The sequence below is a fragment of the Ambystoma mexicanum genome, chromosome 5p, assembly GCF_040938575.1.
Source record: "Ambystoma mexicanum isolate Mex_15411 chromosome 5p, UKY_AmexF1_1, whole genome shotgun sequence".
NCBI classification, from domain to species: Eukaryota; Metazoa; Chordata; class Amphibia; order Caudata; family Ambystomatidae; genus Ambystoma; species Ambystoma mexicanum.
The window spans coordinates 1,151,174,167-1,151,198,524 of record NC_090930.1 but is presented as its reverse complement, the minus strand read 5'-3'; the positions used below and the strand labels follow the sequence as shown (position 1 = coordinate 1,151,198,524).

Below are 24,358 nucleotides of genomic sequence, written 5' to 3'. Positions count from 1 at the left end.
TTGAAGACAAGATAGATACCATATACAGAGTGGTCTGGCGCCACGTGGTACCTCATTCGATGGTCTCCGTCAGGTATCCAATTGAGAGAGGGAAAATGTAAAAAGGAATTGTGAAATCGAAGTGGTCCTGCAACGGATCAAGCTAAACCCTGTGCACATTCGAAAGTCTTCAATAGTTAATGCAAACAGAAATTGGTCCGAGCCCGGCTGAGGGAGACTAATTATGTAAATGGAAGGATCTGAGCCTGGCTGAGGGGGATCCGGGGTGAACCGTAAGTCACCTGACAAAGAAACTTTTCTGAACATTGGAGAAGGGGATCTGAGCCCGGAAGAGGGGGATCCAAAGTAACAATATTTGTATAAAAGGGATCTGAGCCTGGCTGAGGGGGATCCAGGGTAAAAAGTGAATCAACTGAATTAAGAACTTGTAAGAGGAAAGGAACTTTGTGTTTGTTTCGGTATATCAGGCCCTCTGAATCAAGAGACTTTGATAAATAAAGAGACTTGGGCACAGAAGGCCCTGATGCTGGTTATGGAATTGTGTCCTTGTGCCGAAGAAGTCAGAGAATCTGCTATGCTCGAGTGAACCGCCTTGTCCTGTGCTGAAAACGTGGGTACGGGAGGTCAATGACCTGAACATCTTAACATATAATTTTTGTGAACACTTCTTGCTTTTTCATAAACACTACTCCACACTATTTGTATATAGAGGTATGGATTGGCAATAGTTTTTTTTAGTATACGCCCTTTTATTTGGATGAGACTCCACTAGGACTGCATTATTATTATGTGGCGGTCGTAGCTTTCCCATCTTTAGATTTAGGATTAGATAGGTGTTTATCACACCCTTGTTGAAGTTCAATAAACACCCTTGAACTGTGGTCACTTGTGTCTGTCTTACTGTTGATAACATGCCTTCCTTACAAAATATACAATTGGAAATAAGACAAACACTGAAAGCAGGAAACGCTGGGTATCATGGGAGGCACAGAAATGGCATGCTTATTATTGTTTCATATTTTTATTAAAATTATTTTCCAGCTGGTGTTTAAGAAGAAAATATATATAACTATTTACATTGAATGTCAAGGTGCAACATGAGCCCCGCCTCCCACCAAAATCTCTCCTTTTGCCTTTCTGCATGCAAAGGATTTTCACAATGACCACTTGTGTACATGTAAATGGAATAGGAGTGGAGCATGTGAATTCTTCTGCAGGTTCATTGCCGGAGTCTCCAGGGGACATGTACTGACATAGCACAGGAATGTTCACAATAGCAAGATGGAACTGTTCAGAAACCACTGTAAGGCAGCTGTACATTTTTCCTAGTCTAGTACAATTCATAGCTAGAGCACCACATTAGCCTTGTGAGGATTTCTGACCCCTGTTTCACTCCACACAGCATAACAATGCACCATTGTGCCCATCCAGTAGCAGGTTGATTAACTTGGTAATGTTGACTCTGAGAGGGTACTCTGATTTCTGTGACGCTCCTAAGAGCAGCCATGGAGGGTCGTAGTGAAAGGGGAAGCCCACTATCTGCTGGATTGCTGACCTAATTTCCAACCATAAAGCTCAAATCTGTGAGCATCATCACCATACGTGCTCTTAAGTGCCCTCCAACCCTCACCTCTTCCAATTTTCAGTGGATTTCGTAAGTTCGAACCTGTGGAGACTATTAGTTGTAAGAAGCCATCTGTGCGTAATCTTGTACTGTAATCACACACCCGAATGCTTCAAAATGATCTGGGCACATCAAGCTGCATATCATCTCATCTAGTATCTTCTATCATGAGGTATCCCCTCCTTCTATCCCGTGTGATCAGCACTTCATAGATGGAAGAGAGAGGCCATTGATGGGTTTCTCCCCTTCAATGATCATCTCCAATTCTGTTAAGTGCCTCCACATTCTCTGCATCATCCAGTGTATCAACTAGCATCAGGGGAGCTGGTCTGTCTCCTGGAGATTAAAATATATTTTTCAGGTGAAAAGGACTTTGTATCCCAGTCTGTAGAGAGATCTCCCTAATTTGTGCAAGCATACAAAGTATTTCTCCTCAGAGAGAGTAGTTCGACCACATATAGGCTTATTGGCGTTCTAGATTCAACCGATCTACAATGCATTGTTAGATGGGTAATGATTCTTGAAAGACAGACACAGGTGATTAAATACAGTCCAAATTCTGAAGAGAGGGGTGGGTTGTTTTTCACAAATTAGACTTGTATCTACAACATTCTACAGCGCTACAAGAATTTGGCACTTTTTAGTTGGTACCATGATTCTAAATTGGACATCTATTCATAGTTAGTGAATGAAAACAGCATTAGTACAATCCCATGCTGCATCTTTTCTTCGGGGTCAGAGAAGGTTCCATACATGTAAATCAGTCAAGTCACAGCTTATTCCATGTGGGTCCAGTTGCCCTCTGTCACCTTGCAGTCATTCTGATAGGGTCGTTAACGGAGAGGATTAAACCTTTTTATGCAGGTCAGAGCATCCCATGCATCTCAAATCTTTAAACTTGTATAGATCCTTCTTGCTTACTCTGGGCTTTCTCTAACACCAAACAAAATGAAGAAGGCAGCATTGGAACACAGATATTTCATATATGGGGGGCGGGAACTGGCAGGACCTTGAAGAGGTAAAGCCTGATCAGGAGGATGTTCATCTTTCGAAAGGAAAACATTTTGTAATTTCATTATATCAGGATTGATGGATTACACATGTTCTGGGCAGATACCTCTGTATAGAGTACCAGGAGCTTGGGCAATGTTCACCCCATGATATTTAATGGATTTAGTGGCCCATTGAAATTAAAATCATCCACCTATGGAGTTGTGCCATTTAAGTTGTATATTTAAGATGTGTAGGGGTTTACTTAACACCTGAGACACTGGAGAAGGATTCCATCTTGCTGAGGCCCCATAGGATGGAGCACATTGGTTCAGCCACTGCCAACAAAATGTTGCCCACCAAGAGCATTATCTTGTGAGATTGGGATCCCCATGTCACATCCCGGGCGATATGTTAGGATTGTTTCCGATATCATTTTTGGTTAGCGTGCTGAGCCTGTTGCGCATTGAAAGCTTGATAAGAGTCCCTCTCACCAGAGCTTTCATGGCAACCTAGGTTTTTCCATCAGGAACCTGCTCCTTCCAATTATGTAATAAAAATTCCTTCATCGTATCCCTTATCGTGGTTCTAGTAAGTCCCTTATTACATAATCCTCCAATTTCCATATCTGTACCTGTCTCGAAAGATCGATCCAGACCCTGGAGAGTCATAACCAGGGCGATGTCTGATTGGCTAAATAGTTCTAGGTCTGCCTATATAGAAGATTTCAGAAGGTCACGGTTTAGTAGAATATAAATATCCTCAAATACGATCTGTGAATACAATCACAAGTTTACATATGGGCTTTCAAATACCATAGTATGAGAGGAGGGATTCAGATACTTAAAACACTTTTCAGTGTTGTTGAATCCTGACGCAGCATGGTTTTAGTCTGAGGCCCCAAATTCAGCAATAGAGGCAAGCCTTTCTCTGCACAGTCGAGAAACAACCCCTGTAGATGTCCTGTGTAAATTCTTCTTCTTGGCAGAATTACACAATTCTAGCAAAAGAACTGCTTCATGTAAAAGAATTGTTTGAAAAATGTAGCCACTATCTGCTTTTAGCAAACCTCCATCACAGTATACAAAAATCACAGGAATTGTAATATATGAAGCACATTGCGGGTGGTCTGTTTTCTTGATCACATCTCGCCCACACAGGAAAAATGCAAAAACTTATGCTTAATCTGAATTTGAAAAACAATCTGCTGATAATTCACCTGTTAACCTTGATGGTAGGGCATGCTATATTCCTTGGAACAAGAGCAGACAGTCTACTTTGGCTGGTGGAGTTTTCCTATAATAATGGCATCCATGGGAGGAGCCAGAGTGCCAGCTGGCAAGATGGCTGCCTAGGTTTGGAGCGTGCTGCTTTATGGGCACCTCCTGTTACCTTGTGGACATGGTTTCGACTCTCTGTTCGGACCCTTATATGTGGTGGCAGGCTCTGGTGTATACTGGTCCCGTTTTCCCTTAACTTAAAGCCTTCAAGTGACTGCTTGCCAGCAGAGGTAGAGTGCTGCAGTGCAAGCCACAATTCCCTTCCTGGAAGCTACAGTTACAGGCTGGTCCTGGGGGTATGGATCCATAATGCTTCCAGGCTGTTCTGGTCTCCTGAAGGGTGCTTGTGTTGCCCTCCTCTGAATAACTGCTGCCTCAACGCTCTCCCTGCAACTGGAGAAGGACTGGAGTGCTCGCAGTGTGAGTCCTCCTCTCTCCTGGCAAAGTTACTCTCTAGGTGTGTTTGGGGTGCACGGATGACCAGCTGCTAGGTTCCTGGGCTTAATAGGTAGTATCAGTAGGGATCAAGTGACAGGGAGTGTTCAGATCTTCGTCACAGATTTTTCCCTTGCCTAGCACAGGGTGAAAAAGCACCTTACGTAGAGGTGATGTGGCGTTCTACTGAGTTAGATCCACCTAGAAAAATGTATGGATTCCTCGCTGTGTGGCGCACACCCATCATTGCCAATACCTTTGCTGCCTAAAATGTTATGACCATGCATATTACACCATCTGCTCTCCTCAATTATAGCAGTGCATTGACCCATCCCAACCGTGGTGTTAAAATACCCAAAGTCCTGCTGATTGGGTATCCCTTTGAATGCCTGTTTTGATATTGGGAGAATGGGTTGGTGGTGACTAGTCTTTAAACAGGTGTGTGACCGATGTGAGCTGGGCACCATGACAGTGCAGAGTATTTGTGTTGCATACAGACTTTTTCTTGAGTTTGTTCATTGCGTGTTGGCATTCTTCACCTCTCTTACTTTGGCAGGCTAGGAAGCTTCCTGAATTGGCTGTATGCTTAGCAGCTGCAAAAAGCAATCACGCCTGCACTTCACTTCAAAACGCCTGAGCCTGCTGACCTAATGCTGCGCCTGCATAGCCATCCTAGGTGGCCCTAATAGAGTGGACGGCTGTAATCTATGCTGTGCGTTTTAAACTGGGCACGCTGGTGTTTAACGAAGGGGCAATGCAGTCCTGTTCAATAAGGTCCCAGAGACTCAGAATAGGATTGGAGAGGTAGGAGACTTTGACGAATCCTTGAGAAACTGGTCCATGACATTATGGGCATGCAGGCCAAAAATGAGGTTTTGGAGGCATGATCCCAGAGGAAAACATTTCACATACTGGACTTCCAAAGGCCATTCCAGCCTTAAACAAACATTCTGAACAGCTGCTCAAAGACATCCCAGAGAACACCCATTTAATTCAACAGTTCTTGGAGGGCAGTGCAGACTTCTCTCTGGCTCTGCCACTGATATCTGGCCAGGGTGATTATGGTTCTCATTTTAAAGTACAGGGACCAGGATTGAAAACATATGAAGGTCCATGAATTATGAATTCTACCAGGGATCCAGAGGGCCTGTCTAGCAGTTGTATGAGCTGAAGATATTTTATTTCTACGAAACCATTAATGAATATGAGCCACAGGCAGAGCAAAACCAGGGCCATGGTTGGGAGGATGATGTAGCAAATGCAACCACATTTGGGGACGTAGCATGGTCAGAAGTCTGATTGGTTAAGCAGGTACATAGAAACCCAAAAGGCTGTGCGGGTATGACATTAGCATCTGCCCTGCTTCAATAATGAAAGTGTGTTTTACCACCAGAGAGCCACAGCAGTGATCATATGGGTGCTAAGCACTGGACTGGGTCTTACTATTTGTAAATGAAAGGACTGCTGAAGGGCGTGTGTAGGAGAGGTTATGAGCTAGAGAATGTGTGAAGTATATTCTGTGTGTAGTTTAGTGCTTTGATACTAACACTTAGTATTGGGTATACCAACAGTGTGACATTGGTTACTAAGAATTAGTATTGGGGTAAATAGAGTGGGCTAGATTTGTAGGGCACAGGCCCCAAAAGTTCTGGCATCACAGCAGGTGCATGAACACACACGATGCCATGTTTAGAAAATAATGCTTAAAGAAATACTGTGAAATTGAGAAGGATTCTGCAGTGCCTCACAAGGCGAGTTTCAGAGCATGCACTGTAACATTGTGATGGTCCTTTAAAATAAGCGTTCATAAGCTCGCTGGGGGTTGAAAATGACATGGGCTGTTTTCGGCAGTGGTCACCGATGTCATCACGGAAGTAGGGAGGAGAAATCTTAAATAAATCTTAAAGAAAATGTACAGATGTATAAAAAAGGAGGTGGTTTTCACTGAGAGGTTTAAAACAGGGAGGAAGGAAGGGTCATCTAGCTTCCTGGGGAGAAATAGGTGCTGCTTCTGGCTGGCTGGAGAGAGAGGGCTGTCCTGCGTGGTGAGAATCATCGGCTGGGCCACAGAGCGGTGTAGCTAGAGAGAGAGTCCTTTTGAAAGCTGTAATTCAATCTGGGAGCTGTGTCCTGACGGAACGTGTCATACTTAGCTGCAAGAAGGGCATGGCGAGAGCAGAGGCAAACTCTTCTGAAAGACAGATAGTCCACAAATCATTTCAGGGGTGCGTATAAGTAGGTGATTGGGAAGCCTTTTGCAGGGTAATTGGCAGAATAATTGACAAAGTGTCAACGTGGACATGGAAGGCAAACCTCCCTTGATCATTTAGGTACCAAAGGATCAATGAAGTAGCCTGAATCCAAAGTAGTAGATGGGGGTTTGTTCTTGCACCTAGACGGGGTCATAATATGATAGTCTTATGATTTAACTACCAATCTAATGTTAGGCAAGGGTAGGGGAGTAACCAAAACTGAAACTGTACCCATATTGCATTTCCTCATCCTGAATCCTCAACTTGGGCGGAGTGGTAATCCAGCATTTTCACGGCTCCGCCTAACTTGTGATAAGGCCCAAAGTCTGTAAATGCCTAGCTAGGATCCCATGGTATAAAAATGTGGAAAAAGCTGAGGGTCTGGATTCCATCTACATATTTGGTGTGTTGGCCAGGAATTATTTTAGCTAAGTGCATCAGTCAGGCGTGGCAACATCGGATTTATAGATAGTGTGCCATGCTGGCCACACATTGAATTGTGTTCATCAATAGTGCTGTGCATTAAGTGTTTTTCAAATTGACACACTGTGCTTTACGCAAACAGTGGGTGATGTGTCCGAGATTAATGTTGCAGATTGTGAAGTATGCAGAGCCAAATTCCTTGCTCTGGGTAAATGGACTTCAGATACTAGAAATTAGGAAGAATGATGAACAACCTATGATGAAGTGCCAGGACGAAGTGCCAGAATTTTGTAAAAGGGTGGTTGAGCTAGAGAGTGCAGCAGACGGAGGGCAGCTACCACTTTCACAGTTGCAAGCTCGATTTGGTGACTTGATGGATCAATTGTCGTGTTTAAGAGCAGCCCACAGCATTGTGAAATATTACAAACTGAATTGGAAGTTTAAAAAAAAGTAAGCCAAGGAAAATTCAGAATATTGATCATTTGAACAGTGAATTAGCTCAGATTCTAAGGGATAGGGACTTGGTCATAGCAGAAATTGTGTCATTGCATAAAGACAACATGCAGGGTCTCGAAATATGCAGTTCTTAGAAACTGAAATTGCATATTTAATGGCAGAGGGCTACAGAAGTCTGAAAACAATCGCCAATTACAAAGAACAGGTTGTAGAAATGAATGGTTTAATCATAAAACTGAGAAAAGAACAGTCAAAAATTGACACATTTGACCGTGAAACAGAGATGTTGCATGTACAGTTGAGTCAATTATGGCAGCAGAACTCGGATTTAAGAAGGCACATTTTGTGTTCACGGCATTGTGAAATGCAGAATATGTCACTTAGTGGACCTGCGCCAGGCCACAATCTGGGAACAGCGTCAGGCAAGACACACTTGCTAAGAACTGCCCAGTTTCCAGTATCTGAAGAGACAGAAAATATGAAGATGGCTAATCAAGCCCTGAAAGAGAGGGCTCTTTGCACTGCAGGAGAGAGGCAAACTCAAGCCAGCAGGCGATAGAAAGCACACACAATTATGATGCAATGCTTATTGACTTACTTAAGATTATGAAATCACTTAAAGGGCTAATTAAGCCCTTAAGGAAGGACTCATATTCAACAATAAAAGAACATTTAGAACAGGTACTACAGGTTTACCGGAACTCAAAAATCTCAAAGGATCAATATATCCATTTCTTTCACTGGACAATTTATCAAACACATTCTGTTTTTCTGTGAAGTTTAGATGAACAGAGCATCTCATTATGGGAGAATTACCAACAGGAGCTAAGGAGATTCTTTTTGCCATATAAGTCTATACAAGAGGCAATAAGAGCAGCCCATGCACTGTCAGCAGGCACAGATGAATCACCTGGACAGTTTCTACAGACAATGAAACACATTTTGATGTGGGTTGTGATGTTACCTTGACAGAGTTTAAGAAAACTATTTTTATGGTTTACAACAGCCCATAGTGGCCTAGCTAGCCTGTGAATTCTCAAGTGAAAAAAGTATAGTTGGATCCTAGACCAAGCCATGAAAATGTGGGAAGTTATTTCCCACAATGAAAATAAATGCAAGGACTCAAAGCATAAAGCGAAAGAGACAATAACGTTCCTTGCAATCTCAGAGATTAGGTCAGGGAGGAATATGGCACTGCAGACAGGTCAAGGAATAAATGGCAATGCAGAATCAGAAAAGTGTGTGGACGCAGGGAAGAGCAACACCACAGATGAGGGAGGCAGAAGATTGCCACCCTCCCACTGTCTTCTCAGTTTAGGGGGTGTCCAGGTGGCGCACCTGAGAGGTACCTTTCTAACATACTGTGAACGCATGTATATAGATGTCACGCATCCTGCCACCACACTTCCTGCCACCACACACACGACCAACACCATTAGGGTTCCCACAGCATGCCCATATCCTACATCATTGTCACACCACTCACATGGGTCGGGACTCACGTGTGCAGTTGGGTGCCCTTCAAGGCCGGACACGGCATGCCACATACTCTATGCAGTCTCGGTTGCACCCGTTTCTGCATTGGCAGCTGCCCTGGCACTTGGGAAACAGAATAACCAGACGAGCGCTTCCACTTCACGTGACCGCCTGTCTCCACTCACGTGATTCGATGCCTCGTTCACGTGATGCGGTTGCACGTCCCGTGACCAGGAAGCGGCAAGTACAAAAGGAGTGATTCGCTGTGCGTTCTTAGCTTCACAGCTGTTTCCGGACTCTATTTGGCGTTTCTCATCTGTTGTTTACTTTGGAAACCTCGACCTCGGATCTTGCTTCTTGGACCTCTCTGGATTGCCCTTGTCGGATTGATGCTAGTTTTTTCTGCTACCTGGTTAACGAACTCGGATTGCCTCTTGGACTGATATCTTGGACTTGTTTTGTCCCCTCAGCCACTCTTGAAACTGCTTTACGTGGTCTCAGACCTTTTCGCAGGTGGATCTATTTGCCTGCATGGCTCACTGAGCTTGTCCTTGCACTCCTCATCTGGGATTACTGCTCACGTGAGTCCCGGAACACCCTACCCCAGCTTCACTACGTTAACAGCGCTCCAGGTACCACCAAGAGGTAAGCCTCTCCAGGTTTTCTGTACTCATAGTCACTGTTATTGCCTGGTACTTATTACTGTTTCCTTTGCAGCGGCTTCGGGGTCTCCAGTGTTCCGTGGTTCCTGGCTTCATCATCTCCCACCTGTGGCCTCAAAGGCTGCGCAGAGAGTGGATCTTGGGTTCTTTCTGTGCGCCACTTGGAGACGGAGGTATCTCCTATCTTCACGACGCTCAAGTCTCAACAGACTGTGAAGCCATGGGTGGTGTTGAAATGGAGGGAACCACGGATGACCCCATGGCTGCGATGGTCCAGGCCATCACAGTACTGTGGGCCGACATGGCTGCCGCTAACACGGCTATCCATCAACAGCTTGATTCTATACAAAGTGCACAGCATCCTCTTCCCGCAGATCCTGAATTTGGGGATGCTGGACCCGCACCACCTCCACCTCCAGTTCCCCACACCTAGAATCCAGTTTGCGTGGTACTTCCCACTCCCTTCCCGTTAGCCGCCCCTGAATGGTATCATGGTGACCCTAGGAAATTCCAGACCTTCCTTAATCAATGTAAGCTTCACTTCTTGTGCAGACCACGGGCTTTTCCTGACTCTACCACCACGGTGGCCTTCACTTTATCACACTTGGCTGGCACTGCCGCAGCATGGGCCAATCCACTATTAAAGAACGACAGCCCTACCCTCTACGATTTCAATCCTCTCATGGCTGAAATGTCACGGGTGTTTGACACTAGACACAAGGTCCAGTCCCGTGATTTAGAGTTGCTAGACTTGACCCAGGGTAGAGGAACCCTTTTAGAATACATAGCTTGGTTCAATCAATTGGCAGCAGAAACGTCTTGGCCAGAGAGTAAGAAGGCGGTGGTGTTTTATAGGGGTTTAAGCAGTTCCATGAAATATTCCCTCTCAGTGGTCCCCTCTTTACCTACTCAGTTTCTGGATTTAGTAGATCTGGCCCTTCAGGTGGATGCTCGCCGATCCAAACGCAGGGCTGAAGCCGGGTTTTCCTAACGAGCATCCTTGTCTGCTCCCTCGTCTTCTTCAGATTCATCAGGTTGGGGGGATTCGAAGTCCTATCACCTCAATGGAAAGGGAACGCAGAAGGGCAGACAACGCATGCTTTTACTGTGGGTTAAGTGGACATTATGTTACAGAGTGCCCTCGCCGCCCAAAACCAAAGAACCAGGTTTTTCGGACTGCTCGATCATAGAACCGGGGGCTGGATCGAGCACTCCCTGCCTTACCTCGAATTCATTGCCTGCTTTTGGCAGTATAAGACCCATCAATGTGCAGGCTGTCCTTCAATCCACCCCAGAGACAACACACCCGGTCACCATTATCATAGATTCAGGAGCCCCAGGCAATTACATTGATATTGCATTAGCCCATTCCTTGAATTTGCCTCTAGTGAATAAAACACGACCGGAACCAGTACAAGCCGTTGACGGTACTTCCCTAGTAACTGGTCCAATTAAGCAGCAGACAGCCCCACTCCTGTTGACCATCCAGTCTATCCATAGAGAGACGATAAGCTTTGACCGAATATCCATGCCACAGTTCGGTCTCATTTTAGTGATACCCTGGTTACAAGAGCACAACCCGCTCATTGACTGGAAATCGGGTCAGGTGCATTTCGAATCTGACGTATGTCAGTACTTCTGTCTTACCACGAATCGGGAGGCCGAGACACCAGCACAGGCGTTGCAGGCCATTGCTCACCTTACTTTGGATGACACAGGGTCCTCATCAACAGGTTCACATGTTGTAGGGGTGGTTGCCACTGGTATTCCTCTGGAATACTGTGATTTCGAAAAGCTATTCGACCGAGGCCCTTCTGAGGTACTTCCGCCACATTGCCCCTACGATTGTCCCATAGACCGGATTCCCGAGTCCACCATACCCACAGGTCATATCTATTCCCTCTCTCCCTCAGAAGAACAGGCCCTAAAAGACTACGTACAGAAATCCCTACATTTGGGGCACATACGTCCTTCCACTTCACCAGCTGCAAGTCCCATTTTCTTTGTCCCTAAGAAAGAGGGCGATCTTCATCCCTGCGTGGACTATTGCCAACTCAATGCCATCACTAAGAAGGACCGATATCCGATACCTCACATAACACCACTACTCGATCGTTTGTCTCATGCATCCGTATACACCAAGCTAGACCTACGAGGCGCGTACAATTTGGTACGCGTCCGCGAGGGGGATGAGGGGAAAACCGCGTTCTGTACCCGTTACGGACTGTACGAATATACTGTCAAGCCGTTCGGCCTGTGTAACGCCCCCGCCACGTTCCAGCGTTTTATGAACTTTAGTGACATTCTGGACATGTTCGTGGTTGTTTACCTGGACAATATCCTCATCTTTTCCCAAAGCCTGGAAGAACACGTACAACATACAACACGTCCGAGAGGTGCTTTTCTGCCTGAGCAAGCATTCCCTTTTTGCAAAACCTGAAAAGTGCCAGTTTCATGTAGACAACGTCGAGTTCCTGGGGTTTCATATCACACCTGGTGGGTTGGCTATGAACCAATCTAAGGTTAGGGCGGTACTGGAATGGCGCACGCCGCAGACTCTCAAGGCCCTACAATCCTTCTTAGGCTTTGCCAATTTTTACAGGCGTTTTATATCCGCGTTATCTTCCATTGTGGCCCCCCCCCTTACTGCCTTGACCAGTCCCCATGTGCCCTATCACTGGCTGGAGGAACATCAAAATGCCTCCGATGCCTTAAAACCGCTTTTACCACGCCCCGGGTCATCCAACATCCTGACCCGGGACTCCCTTTCATTGTCGAGGCGGATGCCTCTTCTTTTGCATTGGGAGCGGTGCTGTCCCAGGCGTGCCCTACCCCGGGTCGCCTGCATCCCGTTGCCTTCCATTCCTGCAAGTTTAACAACACTGAGGCTCATTACACCGTAACGGAGAAGGAGCTCCTGGTGGTGATGGACGCCTTCTGGGTTTGGCGACACCACCTCCTGGGAGCCAAACACTGCATTACCGTGTTTTCTGACCATCAGAATCTCCAAGACCTGGCCTCCCTCAAATGTGTGAACAGTAGACAGGTCAGATGGCACCTGTTTTTTGCAGCCTTTGACTTCCACATGAAGCATCGCTCTGGTATAACGCACGGTAAGGCTGATCCTTTGTCCCGTTCCCCTGGGGGCATTTCCTTGCTGGTCTTCCCAGATAACCTTTTCGACAAAAGTCACATTATCTGTCTTTGTACACCACCCCCGTCTTTGCTGGACTCGATTCGCAACTGGGTGACACAACATCCCGAGCAGTTGTCGGATTGGGACCCGGTATACCATGATGGTTTGCCCTTTGTGAAAGACCGATTAGTCCTCCCCACCTCCGACACCCGCAATCTTGCCCTTGAATGGTCTCACGATGCAGCCATCAATGGTCATCCTGGCCAGAGGCGCACTATGGAACTCTTAAAACGCTGGTGTTGGTGGCCCTCCATGAAGCGCAACATTGAATGCTATGTAAACACCTGTTCTGTCTGTGCTCAGTGCAAACACCGTAGGGGACGACCCGTGGGCCTGCTACAACCACTGCCTGTACCCCCGAAGCCATGGCACACTCTGACTATGGACTTCGTTTCCGACCTATCCCGGGTACAGGGTTTCGACACGATATGGGTGGTAGTGGACTCCTTTACCAAAATGGCTCGCTTCGTCCCTTGCAAAGGGATCCCTTCCGCTCCTGTGTTTGCCAGGTTGTTTTTTGAGTCTGTTTTCTGTCTTTTTGGGTGGCCTTCCATCCTCATTTCTGATAGGGGATCCCAATTTAAGTCCTGATTCTGGCGTGCTTTGACCAAGTTGCTGGGTGCTGATGCGCGGTACTCTTCGGCCTACCACCCGGAAACAGACGGCCAGACCGAGAGGACCAACCAGACTATGGAGCAGTACCTGCGCTGTTTGACGATGCAACAACAGACAACCTGGTTACCAGTCTTACACCTCGCTGTTTGCTTACAACAATGCTGTGCACGCCTCCACCGGTTTTTCCTCTTTCTATGCCTTATACGGTCAGCATCCCTGAGTCTTGCCCATACCTGATGTTTCCCTTTCCGAGAACCCAGCTGCTACTGCCTGTGTCAGGGACCTATCCTCTATTCAAGCCCAGACCATGTTACACCTCCGAGAAGCCCAGACCTCCATGAAATCCCTTGCGGACAGAAAGCGGGTGGCAGCCTTGGCTTTTTCTGTGGGATCCCGAGTTTGGTTGTCGATCCGACATCTACGTTTGGTAGGCTGTCGCAAACTCATGCCCCGTTTCATTGGACCATATGTGGTCTCCCGGGTCATTAACCCGCTAGCCTATCGTCTAGTGCTCCCGAGTGCTTGGCGTATCCATCCTGTTTTTCATGCCTCTCTGATCAAGCCGTGTCCCGGCCCTTCCCGCCTTCGTACTCCATCCGCCCCAGTTTCCCTGGCTGCCCCGGATATGTTTGAGGTGTCTGGCATCTTGGGTTCCCGTGTCTGTAGGGGCCGCTTGCAGTACTTGGTGGACTGGTAGGGCTACGGTCCGCAGGAGTACTCTTGGGTCCCTGCTGTGGACGTTCACACCCCCGTCTGGTTGCCCGTTTCCATTGGGATAACCCGTCCTGCCCACGGGGTCGTGGGACTTTGGGGGGTCACTGTCACGCATCCTGCCACCACACATCCTGCCACCACACACACACGACCAACACCATTAGGGTTCCCACAGCGCGCCCATATCCTACATCATTGTCACACATCACTCACACGGGTCGGGACTCACGTGTGCAGTTGGGTGCCCTTCAAGGCCGGACACGGCATGCCACATACTCTATGCAGTCTCGGTTGCACCCGTTTCTGCATTGGCAGCTGCCCAGGCGCTTGGGAAACAGAATAACCAGATGAGCACTTCCACGTCACGTGACCGCCCGTCTCCGCTCACGTGATTCAATGCCTCGTTCACGTGATGTGGTTGCACATCCCGTGACCAGGAAGTGGCAAGTACAAAAGGAGTGATTCGCTGTGCGTTTTTTTCGCTTCACAGCTGTTTCCAGACTCTGTTTAGCGTTTCTCAACTGTTGTTTACTTTGGAAACCTCGACCTCAGATCTTGCTTCTTGGACCTCTCTGGATTGCCCTTGTCGGATTGATGCTTGTTTTTTCTGCTACCTGGTTAACAAACTCGGATTGCCTCTTGGACTGATATCCTGGACTTGTTCTGTCCCCTCAGCCACTCTTGAAACTGCTTTACGTGGTCCCGGACCTTTTCACAGGTGGATCTATTTGCCTGCACGGCTCACTGAGCTTGTCCTTACACTCCTCATCAGGGACTACTGCTCACGTGAGTCCCGGAACATCCTACCCCAGCTACACTAGGTTAACAGCGCTCCAGGTACCACCAAGAGGTAAGCCTCTCCAGGTTTTCTGTACTCATAGTCACTGTTATTGCCTGGTACTTATTGCTGTTTCCTTTGCAGCGGCTTCGGGGTCTCCAGTGTTCCGTGGTTCCTGGCTTCATCATCTCCCACCTGTGGCCTCAAAGACTGCGCTGAGAGTGTCTCTTGGGTTCTTTCTGTGCGGCACTTGGGGACGGAGGTATCTCCTATCTTCATGACGCTTAAGTCTCAATAATAGATTATTATTTTCTCACAGAGAGTAGCTAATACACGCTTTCTCCTATTTTTTATGCAGATCTTGGAGTTTAAATCTTTGAAAATGAAATGCGAAATATGAATATGATATGAAATTATTCTCCTGAAGAAGGTATCTTCATCCCGAAATGCGTAGAGCTCATGTTTTTATTATATGGAAGTTGAATTACATGGACTAATCTATATTATGTAATATGAGCTGAATATTACAGATAACTTTTGATGTCTATACTTTTGAATTAAACAACTATCATGAGTGTGTTTTGATGATAAAAAACGCTTTTGTATGAATTTGTTGTGTGGTAATCCCACATCCCCTAAGCACTTTGTGATAAATTTAAATTGTATACATAATTAAAATGTGCTTGTCTTTTGGGCAAACATGTAGAGTGTGCAGGGGACACGAGTGTTCCACAGACCGTGGACACTGATTTCTCTTGCAATTATGCAGTGAGGCCAGTCAATAGCAAAGCTTCAAATGGAATCACAAAACAGAAGGATACACAAAGAGGACAGAAAAGCAGAAAATGAAACAGTCAAAAAGGGGGGTAAAGTATTATTTCACATGCCCCTGTGTTCAGCAAGAAGTCAAGCGGGATAAAGGAAGATTAGTCCTGAGATTAGCAACAACTTGCATTTCCTATGTATACTTGAAAAATGTGAAGATAGATATTATGCCCCTATCACAGTAGGAGAACAATGCAATGTCTTTGCAATGGTGAACATAGGAGCACAGGCTACTGTAATGTCAAGGAAACTACTGGATAGCATAAAAGAAGGAAAACAATAACAAAACAATGTAAACTTAAGACCCGTTGAGGGTCCTGTGCATGATTCCATGGTGAGGAAATACCTGTGGAAGGTACTACCGAGATTCACATTAAGGTGGGGAAATATAAATTAAGACAAGAAGTGGTAGTCACTCCAATTGAGGGGACGCCATTTATTAGGCATTGATTGTCTCAAGTGCTTGCCATCACTAATTGTTGGGATAAATGGTGTATTGTGGTCATTGGCCAAAAAGCCCCTGAAGCCTCAAAAAGCAGCAAGCCAGGTTAGCAACGCAAAAGAATGCCACACCATTGCCAAGTCAGAAAGAGCAGTAGAGGTATATCTTCAAAATGGCTGTGCACCTATTCTCATGTGTGAGGATGAAATGCAGGAAAAAAAGGTAAAATAGTAATTAGAGTTAAATTTTGATCCCAGACAGAACTTGCAAACACAAGTGAATGAGGACCAATTACAATTCTATCTAAATGAGGAAGACTCTAAACAATGTGACGCTTCAGTGTCAGACCAGGAAAATATATATCTCGACCATTGAGAAAATACACATGAATGAAGGTCAGGCATGGGTACCAGTGCACATGGATGGGTATCCGTAATTGATTGAGGCAGTATTGGCCCTAAAACAGCAGAGGAGTTTCATTAATGAGAAAGTGTTCTAACAAATGCTTCACAGAAAAGAAATACCACATTTTGCAATAAGGATTTAACAAATATTCAAATTAAACAGTCCTGATTTGGGACATAGAATTGTGGGGAGATGCATGTTGAAAATAAAAATAGGATTCAAAAGCATCTGTCACAATATATGGATTGTAAGTGGAACTAAGGACAAATTCTATTTGGGAAGTGATATCACGCACAGAATTAGTATGGTTTTAGATTTTTTAAATCAAAAGCTTTGATCCAGACTGGGTGGGGCACCCCCAGAATTTGAGAATAAAAGGCAAGCATATTGTTGTGCACAGATAATGTCATATGCAGTTGAACTCCAAGTGAAAAGGGATGTTACCATTCCTGCATTCGCAAGGCAGTTTACAGAAGCATTCAAATCCGGAAAGGGACAGAAAATTATGGATCCTGATGCATTTGTGTGCATCAATGAATCAATGAGACAGTTGGACTAGAATGTGAATACACACCATTGGTAAATGTCGGGGATGGTCCCATCTGGATACTAGTCGATAACAAAGGATGTCAGGAAATGTATTTGGAAGAAGGCACACCCTTAGGGATGGCAATGCAAAAATCATATTACACTGCAGATTTGAACAAGCCAGTTATTGGGAATATTCCTGAAGGTTATGTCTCTTCACAAGGTGAACTGCCTGAGCCTTTAGACTCCAAACCAAAAGGGGTCTAAGGTGAACTGCCTGAGCCTTTAGACTCCAAACCAAAAGGGGTCTTCAGAATTCAGTCAGCATATCCTTATGAACCAAAAGATATGATTTTCCATCATCAGGATGATTGCATTCCATTTCGATTGGATGACAATGAGACAGAAGGTGAACAGCAAATTGAGATGGAGGCTGAAATGCCACAATACTTGAGAGTGGCATCTATCCGGAAAGATACTGCCACACAATTAGAAAAAAGCACAGAGATTCCTCCTCTGGAAGATTTTCCAGAATTTTCTAAAATGGTAGAGGAACAAGTCCAAGATGAGGATGCATGCAGAAATGAGTTAGAGAAAGACCAGTTGAGGAAAATATTTTTAGAATTCAAGGATGTATTTTCCAGTGGGAACCTGTGTTTGTGTGACAATATAGGTTACCCCAGGCCTGTTAGAGACTTTGGCAGAAATAATTAAGAAATAAGAGTCCAGAGGGATCATTAGACAGACCTATTAACAGTACCTCAAACACACCTATATGAGGTGTATTAAAGCCCAATGGTCAGTATAGATTATGTGCCTATTGGAGAGATCTTAACAAGGAGGTACTGGTGTCAGGGTGCCCTCTTCCATTCATTGACCAAGGTCTGGCACAGATACAAGGGTAAAATGGTTTTACCACTTTGGATTCAACAGCTGGGTATTGGTGTGAGTTTAGCAAAGGACACACAAAACTTATTTGTGTGTACCTTCCAATAAAAACAGTATGCATGGAGAAGAACCCCCTTTGGCTGTATCGACAGTGGGAGTGCGTTTGGAATTTTTCTGAATAAAGCACTTCCAGATGCAGCCGAGAGTGGAACTGTGGTTTATGTGGATGCTATCCTAATCAAGAATGAGGACATACAAAGCCATTTTAATTAAATTAGACATGTACTCAGTCAATTAAAAAATGCTGGGGCAAAGGTATGTTTGCAGAAGGTGCAGTGGTGTAGAAAAATTGTAATTTCTTGGGACATGAATTCACGTACCAGGGATTGAACCCACAGAGGGGAAAAAGGTAGAGGCGTTTCAAAAGTTGAAAGATCCCACACATTTGAAAGGGTTGAAAAGCTTGTTAGGAATGACAAGTTAGAATAGAAAGTTATTTGAGTATTATGCAGAAATCACACAGCCCATTGACTAAATCACTGAAACAGGGTGTGCCCTGGAAATGGGGGCAGGAACAGCATGAGGCAGTAGCCAAGTTGAAGAAATGTTTATTAAGGGCTCCATGTTTGGTGTATCCAAAGAAGAATCAGGATTTCTTCCTCAGAATCGAGTCCACAGACCTATGCATGTCAGCACTCTTGTATCAAAAACATTATTCCAATAACAAGACCATTGCATATGCCAGCAAAGACTTATCACAAGTAGAAACCATATTTAATGAATGTGAAAAAGCACTATTGACAAATGTTTGGGCATTACAACATTTCCGCTTCCATATTCAAGGAGAGCGGGTAATTGTTAAAACTGCACATCAACCCCAGCAATGTTTACAGAGTAAGAGGATCAGATCAGTAAATTTAGCCCAATCAAGAATTACATTATGAACATTTGCATTACAGGGATTCCCTGTAGATGAGGGATATGGGCAGAACAAGAAAGGTCCAATGGCACCTGGGCTTGCAGAATTCCATGATTGTGCATTTGTTGAAAACACAGATAATACAGAATTTGAAACAAATGCGATTGAATTTGAACAATTGACCACACAAAGCATTTGATGAAGAAAAATGTAGAAATCTCCCAACCATATATGTGAATGGGTGTGCATATCACGTGATTAATGACCCAGAAAAGGAATTGGTGGCAGGAATCGGTAATGTATGGATCAAATGTGATGGTGTCCCAGCCGTGAGCATGAGGATAGGCCCCAGGACTATTCAGGAAGCAAAGTTGACTGCAATTTACAAAGCAATATCCACAGCAGTAGAAAACAAATTAGAGAATAGAAGAGAAATAGTGTTAGTTACTGACTCTTACTATGCCCGGAATAGCTTTGTAGAATACCTACCAGGATGGAAGCTGAGAAGGATGGTCACTTGTACCAAGAAACCCCTCAAGCATGGCAAACTGATTCAGGCCATCGATTATCTTTTCAGAAAATGAAATATATGGAGGAAAATAGGGGGGGGGACTCCAAAACACCAGCAGAAGATAAGGAAGGAAATGATAAGGCTGATCAGTTAGCTAAAATTGGGGTGGTAATGGCACAATTGTTTCCCATTGAACACCTGCTCAGTGAGATCCAGGTAGGCATGGTGACAAATTCCAAATCTCAAGGGACAGGTAATAAACGAGTAGTTCAATGCGGCTTTGACAGACCTGATCAGGATTTGATTGAAGCACAAAAATAAGACGCTATCATAGGTATGTTTTACAATCATGTGTCAGATGCAGAAAATAATCCCTTAGCAGAGAAGGACTGAAAGGGAAAACAGGAATGGAGGGTGATGATTAAGAATAAAAAAGTTTCAGCTGCAAGATGGACTTTTGGCCCAAAAATACATTTCAGGTCATATCCAAGGGGTAGCCCCTGTTTCATTTCGGAGCTAAGGTTACACCACACCCATGATGCAATAACCACGGGTCAAAGAGGTTCTCAGAAAACATTGGAAATACTAAAGGAGTATGCTTATTGGCCATATATGTCAGAAGATGTGGAATTATAAACTTAAGGGTGTTTGGCCAAGTGTTAAGAGAAAAAAGAGGCATAGAATGGCAGGTTTCCTGCTTGCAGTGATTGTGGTCACAATAATTGGGGCTACTGTGGGGACAACTGTGTCAACAGCAAACATGGTTGTCAGTGAACAATTTGGGGGACAAGTCTCAAGAATTAGGCCAAGACTTGAAAATGATACAACAAAGACTTGACAAGGCTGGGGTGGGGCAGAAGGAACTGGTTCAATTTGTGAATCAAACTATTGCAACCCTGAATGATCAATCAATCCTGTTAAGAACGTAGTATGAAATGTAATGGTTAAGCAGGATGAGATTTTAGAATATATACTGAATCGTGTGAACCCAGTGGAAATGCTACTCACTAAATGTATATGGGAGGTTCAAGATGGTGTATCTGAGTTGATACAGCGTCACATTCCATTGTATTTCGTTTTGTCTGATATCATCCAGCAAATGATAGCACAGATAACCTGAAGATAGACAGAGACAACACAGGTAAAGATTGCCTTTGAGATGGGAAGTGTGATTCACCAGTACATAGATATAGAGCCAAAAGAGGTTGGAATTCTCTTGAGTATTCAATATATAACCCCAGAATAATATATCAAACCAAAATCGTACATAATGTAGGCTTCTGGCAGAGTGATAATACATGAAAATTGTGACTTCTGAAATGGTGGCTTTTCAAACCTGGGAGACGGGTTTGTACCTCATTCTAAAATTAAATAATTCAGTAGGTTATGAGCTAAATCATTTGTGCAGTATATTCTGTATGTAGTTTAGTAGTTTGATACTAACAATTAGTATTGGGGATAGCAACAGGGTTGACATTGGTTACTAACACTTAGTATTGGGGCAAGAAAAATGAGCTAGATTTGTTGGCCACAGGTCACAAAAATGCTGGCATCGCGGCAAGTGCATGAACACTGACATTGCCGTGTTCAGAAAATAAGGCTTCTGAAAAAAATAAGAAATTGAGAAGGACTCTGCAGTTCCTTGCAAGGCGAGTTTCAGATCACACATTGTAACATTGAGATGGTCCTTGAAAATAAGCGTTCCTTGTTTGTAGTGCAGGAAAGGGAAGGAAGGAGATGAAGTGTAACTTTTTCCCCCGGACCTCAGAATGCTGTTCTAGCAAAATGTTGTCTAAAGGTCGCTTGTGGCCGGAAATTACATGGGCTATTTTTGTCAGTGGTGACAGATGTTATCGAAGCAGGGAGGAGAAATCTTTAAGACATGTTAAAGAAAATGTACAGAGGTATAGAAAAGGAGGCAATTTTCACTGAAAGGTTTAGGAGGAAGGAGGGTTTTGTAGCTTTCTGGGGAGAGAGAGGTTCTGCTTCTGGCTGGCTCGAAAGATAGGGAAGCTCTCACATGGAGCTGTAAAGCAATCACATGGAGCTGTAAAGTCGCTGAACCTCCCTCCAAGTTCAGAGCAGGTTCTACTAGGAAGCTCATTGGTAATGTAACTGACTAAATGTATCTTACTGACTTTTCTTATGGTGCTCTTTGTATAAAACCCTATAAAAAAAACATTAGGTTTTTGTGCCCAGGTGCCACATTTCTGCAACGGGGATACTCTGATAGTTTCCCCTGTCCATTTCTGCACGTGTATGAAAATGAAGTAACTAGACCGAGAAAAAGTCCCTAGTATGGGTGGTTGCGCACAGATTTAGCAATTAGTGTAATTCTGGATTGATCTAAGAGGTAAGCTGCAGTAGTGAGGCATAGAAGGGTAATTCTCCCGGTATCCCTTTCAAAAGGTGAACACGTGTATTAGAGAATGTCTCACAAGCTGCGCTTTCCCACACGTTTATGTTGGAGGTGTTTTAACATAGATACATATACATCCAATTTCTGTTTAAAGAGACAAGTTACCAGACACTATATAAATAAATATAGTCTCCATCAGATAGTTATAGGGGTTTATTCTCAAACACTGCACGCCAACACGTGTTTCAGCCCTCTCTGGGCCGTCCTCAGGGCGTTTAGATAGATAATAGTTAGGATTCACTATTAACATACATTGTGACAAAATAAAATGGCATTACCATAATTGCCATGTCATAGTTTGAAAAGCAAGAAAAACCATACAGTAATATCAGGTCATATTTACACATTCAGCACCAAGTGCAGGTGCGAGGCGAGAGGACAAAAAAGATTAGGGGGGGAGAGAAGGGAAGAGAAGAAGAAAACACATTAGTAAGTATTGAAGTATGGGCAGCAACTGTGGTTAAATGCATAAGATAGAAAACCAAAATAGTTGAGGTCAGCAGATTTCCATTAAAAATAAAGGCATCTAGTATCCTGCCACATAATAAGGTGTATAGAAAGTATGGTGTGACCACATCACAATGGTGAGAAAAAGCAGTCCAAAGGCGCGTGGTACCTGTAAGAGTGAACCCTTCATCATATGTCTTTGTTAGCTGGATGTTTTTTTCTTTTTCCAAAACTTACTGTAAAATAAAAACCGTGCCACTAAGTACTAAGTGTATGTAGTGTTAAGTAGTGAAGTCAACAAATAGATACTAAAACTGGATAAAGGGTATGAGTACTCGTGCTTACCAACAGATTCGAGGTTAATGCGTAGTCCAAAGAATAAGGTGCTGTCGTTTTCGTGCTGCAATTCATTTTACAGTTCTAAAGGTAACATGGGAAGGAAACATAAAAGGCAGGTTTCCCGTTAGGCGCTGTAAGCATGTCTTTGCCGTAATGTTCAAGGGAAAAGCAAGCTAGCAGGCGCTTACCAGTCGCTGCTTCCCATTAGCCGCTTCAATGCGTGTCTGGGTGCTGTCTCCAGCACGTACGTCAGTCGTGTGCCTCAAGGAATGTGGGTGTTGTCTGGTTTAGCCAGTCACAGGCCAGATGGGCCTTAAAACCTGCGGTCACATGATACATTGCAATTAAGGTTGCTAAGCAACCAAATGCAGCGTTTAATCTTGGAAACTTCCGTGTTTAAAGTCCTAACCCATATGACTGACGATCCTGGTACTGCAACCAGTTTAGAAAATGCAGATGGATATTAAGTGTTACTGTCACAGTCTACGTGCATTATTTTGGCTATGGCAAAGTTTTACAATGTAAAGTATATACGGGTGCTGTATTTTAAAATACCTGACTACATCAGCGTGCGCTCGTATTAGACTTCAGTTATTACAGGACAATGTTTTGGAATGGGCACAGAATATACTAAGTATAAGTGCTGCTTATTGGATATGTAATTAGGTGTTCAGTAACATTAGAAGAATGCGTGTATGGAAACCGGCTGTCTGGGGATTGGTCAGCCGTCTGGCAAAAAAAAAGAAAAAGTGTTTCTAGCTTTAAATGCATGTACCGTTTAAAGTGATACAGAGGCTGAATAAAGCTTGTTAAGATAGCGAAGTCTCATTACCATTATGTATAAGTGCTAGACCGTGCATAGGAGGGCCAATGCCTGAGCTGAATAATACAAGGCATGTATTTCATAATATCCAGCTTTTAATGCTTGTAACGTTTAAGGTGATACAGAGGCTGAGTAAAGCTTGTTATAATAGCGAAGTCTCATTACCATTATGTATAAGTGCTAGACCGTGCATAGGAGGGCCGCGGCCCCAGTGCAAAGGTAATAATGCCTGAGCTGAATAATACAAGGCATGTATTACATAGGGTGAATAATTACACAATAATAGTGATATAAGAGGTCTCAAATAATAAGAACTGTATGGGTTGCTGTGCCAGGATAGGTATGAGTGTTTAAAGCAGTCCTAGAGAAGCCATGCTTAAGCAATTAGATATCTCCTGTTATATCTCACATGGGTCCTTCGAAGGGAGTTAATGCAAACAGTTAGGGTGACTAAGGTAACTTAGGTTAATCAGTCAAATTCGTCAAATTAATGAGGGTTGTGACCAGATATGTACAAGTATCTAGCAGTAATCTTTGAACACTTAGGTTGTAAATGTCAATTGATAATGGTTTTTGGATCCTCACGGCCGGCTGCTTAATCTCTTGTGATGTGGTAAAAACCACGATTATCAGTGTTGTACATGCTAGTATTCAAAGGAACACATTTAATTCATGTTCTTGGTTCAGGCCAAATTGTACACATCTGAGCCTACAGATCATACGGGCTTCAGCTTGACGTAGTTTCACTTGCCTGTTACCTCCTCTTGCATGTGGTTTGATATGTTGTAGGCCCACGAATTTGATGTCCTTTCTGTGCTCCATCTGATGTTCTTTTTGCCAATGTGTTGCAAAAGGCAATTTCATGTCTTGGCGACTAAGATTCGACAGGTGTTCTCTAATGCGTATTCTTA

The 24,358-nt window shown here is 44.2% G+C and overlaps 1 long non-coding RNA gene across 1 annotated transcript in view; it reads right to left on the bottom strand.

The window, feature by feature from the left end:
- LOC138481466 (uncharacterized) overlaps positions 1-23,046 on the bottom strand; it is a 137,863-nt gene extending 114,817 nt beyond the window's left edge. Inside the window, exons 1-2 of the long non-coding RNA XR_011274251.1 lie at positions 22,813-23,046; positions 22,631-22,705 (exon numbers count right to left, since the gene is read on the bottom strand). This is a non-coding gene — a long non-coding RNA (uncharacterized lncRNA). The remainder of the gene's footprint in view (positions 1-22,630; positions 22,706-22,812) is intronic.
- Positions 23,047-24,358: the final 1,312 nt, after the last annotated feature.